The sequence below is a fragment of the Limulus polyphemus genome, unplaced genomic scaffold, assembly GCF_000517525.1.
Source record: "Limulus polyphemus unplaced genomic scaffold, Limulus_polyphemus-2.1.2 Scaffold12261, whole genome shotgun sequence".
In the NCBI taxonomy this organism is placed as follows: Eukaryota; Metazoa; Arthropoda; class Merostomata; order Xiphosura; family Limulidae; genus Limulus; species Limulus polyphemus.
In genome coordinates this window covers 4,931-9,654 of record NW_013677871.1, presented here as the reverse complement: position 1 = coordinate 9,654, position 4,724 = coordinate 4,931, and the positions used below count along the sequence as shown (strand labels likewise).

At 33.0% G+C, this 4,724-nt stretch overlaps 1 non-coding gene across 1 annotated transcript; it reads left to right on the top strand.

Moving 5' to 3' along the window:
• Nucleotides 1-4,188: 4,188 nt before the first annotated feature.
• Trnav-aac lies at nucleotides 4,189-4,261 on the top strand. The gene has a single exon. It is a non-coding gene; the product is annotated as a tRNA-Val (tRNA).
• The last annotated feature ends 463 nt before the right edge of the window (nucleotides 4,262-4,724 follow it).

The following is a 4,724-nucleotide window of genomic DNA, read 5'->3' as shown; positions in this document are numbered from 1 at the left end:
AAAGTCATTTGCATGATATATATATATATATATATATATATTGAGCATTTGTTATATTCTTGCTTATAACTCCTCTATGAGGGTGGATTAATAAAGAAAAAAACATCCGACTAACACGCGGCAAGCACAGTATTATGTTTGTTAGAAGATCAACCAATTTGAAATTCTGATAGATTTTACAGATGAATAACAGTCTTGTTGGAATACATAGAACACAAAAATGTCTTACAACACCCATGTAGAACTATTGTATATTCTGCCAATAGTGGACATTATAGATGTAAAAAAGTATATAGACTCATCTGGTCTGATAAACCCAAACAACTAAAAAAGGAAATAGTTAATCTCACCCCAAAAAAGGGTGATCTGGGTATAGCAGAAAGTAAAAGATACTTAGCAGCTAACTGAACAAATTTCATATGATCACACTGATGCTTATTTTACAACAAACCCGCTTGGCCTTAATGGCAAATATCTCACAAATAATAAAAGTACACAACAAATCATTAATGAAACTGATGCTCCGAGCTATATTAAATGGGAAAAGAACAACTCATCCCACTGGTATATATTTCATCTAAATTTAAGAATCTCGAATTTGGATCAAATATTATTTAGGGCGTTCTTGAAGTTTCTTTTTAGTACGTACAGAAATAAAATGGTCTATTATCTTCTCCATTGTTTCGATGATTCTCACACTTGTTTTTGTTTAGAACGCTATTCATAGAGCAATAGCAATACTTATGTCAAGTGATCCATACCATTCTTTCTTTTATTACCACTACATGGACTCAATATTTCTCTCGATTAGCATTGTTTAGAACGCTATTCATAGAGCATAGCAATACTTATGTCAAGTGATCCATACCATTCCTTAATGTTTCATTGATAAATACCTAAAATAAAATATTATTAAAAATTAAGATTGAAGAATGAACACTATAAAAACATTTACCCAACTTCGTTTCAAGTACTTTTAGGGTAGTGGTTATCACTTCCGCCTAACTCAAGGAACGTTCCATATGTGGCAGGCAGTGATTTTTATTTTCATGGTTTGCTTGTGATAAGGGCACCCAATCTGAAATTCTGTTGGATTTGACTGACAAATAATAGTTTTGATTCGAATCCATAAAACACACTGAATTCTTATAAAACACACATAATATTATTGTGAAGGATATACTCGAATTCCACCAGATGGTACTAATTTCAACTGTTACATTTTAACGAAAAATAAAATATTCTTAACGTTTACGTTTTTTAACTCCACCCAAAAAGAAACATGACGTGAATATATTTCTCACACTTTACATTGAAAATCCTGTTTAATATTACCGAAATAAATGGTTCATAATAGATTCTGCTAAAAGGAATAATTTTTTCTGGGTTGTTTGATGATGGTCAAAAATCCATCTGACCATGTTTCAATGACAAGCCAACCCAACCATTTGAGCAGTTGTACGAGCCAATTGAAAACCCGAAACAGACATTGATGTTTTAATGCATTTGCTTATGGTATAGTGGTTTGTTTGTTTGTACTTAAGCACAAAGCAACACAATGGGCTATCTGTGCACTGCCCACCACGGAAATCGAAACCAGGATTCTAGCGTTGTAAGTCCACAGACATACCGCTGTGCCACTGCGGTATAGTGGTTATCCCATGCTATTAACAAGTAAATCTACTTTATTAACCCAATTTAAAAATTGATTATTTATGGGGGGGGGGGGTTGTGCACTACCAATTTGACATATATATATAATATTTTGTTTGTTAGGGAAGTTTCTTATTAGAATGATATAGTTACCAGAAAAAATCACTATATTTCTTTTGTTTCTTCAAAAATATTATAATACAAAATAGAAATTAGAAGCGTGGATAAGAACAAATGGAGGAGATTACAATTACTTTCAATAGTGTTGTCTACATTAGCATGTAGCTCAAAAAATAAGAACATCTATAAAATAGCTTCTAATAAGAAAGTTAAACTTTACAATAGAAAAGCTGGATTAATGTGCTAATCGAGAGAAATATTGAGTCCATGTAGTGGTAATAAAAGAGAGAATGGTATGGATCACTTGACATAAGTATTGCTATGCTCTATGAATAGCGTTCTAAACAATGCTAATCGAGAGAAATATTGAGTCCATGTAGTGGTAATAAAAGAAAGAATGGTATGGATCACTTGACATAAGTATTGCTATGCTCTATGAATAGCGTTCTAAACAATGCTAATCGAGAGAAATATTGAGTCCATGTAGTGGTAATAAAAGAGAGAATACCATATCGTGGTTTCGAGTTAGAAGAAAAATTTTATGGAAAAAGACGTATTTCAATCAGAAAACTTGTACACAGCATTACTAGTTTAGATTCATTCATGTGTCCTCACCAGTCTGTAGTTGTATTCTGAGCGAAAGTTAGCCAACACACGATCTCCTTTACTTTCAGTCATGAATTCTTATTTTGCTAAGTACGAAAAGGGAAACCTATAACCGAAATATGTAATCTTTGATGAAAATTTAAGTTTGTTTCTTTTAGTACAAATCTACATAATGTCTTATATGCGCTCTGTACACCAAATTTATCGAAACCTTTGTAGCTTTACGCTTAAGAACAAAAAAAACAGCTAGATATAACACGTATTTTTATTTTAACTCCCATGAAATCTCATTTACTACAAGGTACAGTCCTTTGTCCGGGTTATGAACTTACAAAATCCTAACTTTCACACAATTTATTTATAAAATAACATGTTATTAGAGTACTCATTATTACCTGACCAAACGTTTTGTATAAGCTTTAAGAACTCTATATATATTTACTTAAAACATCGTGTACACAGTGTGATGGCCAGAGTGACTTTGTAGGAAGAGGTAGCGGCGAACGTAGTGGTGGTAGGGGTGCTTTCTGCTATCCGCTTTTAACACTCACCTCTTAATGTCCTTTCAAGTTTTTTCACGTGATTACTTAAAATATGGTCATTGGCCGCAATTGAAAGGTCACTGGTTAAAGTAGGAAGTTAGTATAACTCAAGAAACGGCTCTTCATACCAGCTTTATGGTGGCTTTTGGAGTAGAAACTTTAGCTGAGTTTATGTACTATTGCAATATTGACAGCAATATTTTCATTGCATTCCTCCATAGAGATTGCTAGTGCACTCTTTCAGATATATAATACATTTGTGTGCCCTCTCCCCATACTGTGTATGTTGTATTATAGAAAATTTTATAAAATTTTTCGGTGTAAAGACGTAGCGTCATATATGAATGTAGTAAACGTTAATTTACGACAAATGTAATAAATGCTAAATAACAACAATAACGTAGGTGCAGTGGGTGGTGATCTCCAATTAATATCCCCATTATTCCAAACTGTCATACCACAAAGTTTGTTTGAGATTGGCCCAGTGTGTAGAAGTAGTTAAATAAATGACAAACAGACAGACACAGATTTATTGTGCTATATATATATACATATAGATAGATGTAACTGAGAACTGCACTTCCAAGTACATGTATATCAGCTATAGAAAGCCCAGGCGGGTTGATAATCAAGATCGCCATCCAATGAAGCTTTACCATTTACCTAAGTCATAATTATATATATATATATTGTACTTTCAACCTAATATTTTTTTCATAATTAAAACTTGAGGAATAGTGGAGAAACATATATCAGACACTGAATTATATCTTTGGTTACAGTAAAACTTACAGGGATTTTATTGGAATCAGTATTTTTACATTGAGATAAGTCGATATTCTTGTGTTATACCTACAGGCTTAGTCACTAAACATTAACCCCTAAGACTACTAAAATAATAGCCAATCCAGAATTTGTGGAAAAAGTAACAACCCTGACATATTCAAAGATTGTTAAATAAGCAGCTACTTTGAAATCTGATTAACATTTTCTCTTCTTTACTTGATAGTAACAGGAATGACTATCGTATTCGTCGTACAACGAACATATACCAGGCTCGATCCCTGATATGCAAAGTTTCATCACGCTTTGGTTATGTAGAATAATCGATTTAGAAGGCCAGTCCACAATTGTAATGTTTCGAAAAACGTTCTTTTTGAAAAATATTTACGAGATTATATATTGAAAATGCTCCAACATTATCGTCATTTTATCTCAATGAATGTGTCATAATGTGCGAAAGTCCAATTTTATTACTATACAATAAGTGCTTGTGGTGTAGTGGTTATCACATCCGCCTAACACGCGGAAGGTCCCAGGTTCAATCCCTGGCAGGCACAACAAATGGTTTAACATTTTTATCATTTCTTATTTAGTATGATTGTGACTTACGCTTTTCGTTTTTTGTTTTATTTTTTTCAAGGGTAGAAGATCATGGACTTATAACGGTAGAAATGAGGGTTCGATTCCATCCGGTTGACACAGCAGATAGCTCGATGTATGTACAAGTATAGCCTCTATTTGTATGTGTCAAAATTAGTCAAAAATTCAGAGAAAATTAAAAGTATTAAGAATACAAAAAAAATTATACAAAACTGAAATTATGTGTGCTTGGAGTTGTAAACTGTGTGTCGAACGTCACAAATTATATAAAAGAAACGAAGCCTTAGTAAGATGTGTTAATGAGCGTGGACTTTCCAATATGACATAAAAAGAAACGTTGTGCCTGCTAGGGACTGAACCTGGGACTTTCCGTTTGTAAATCGGATGTCTTTGTCGTTATTAATCCCCCCTCATAAAGGG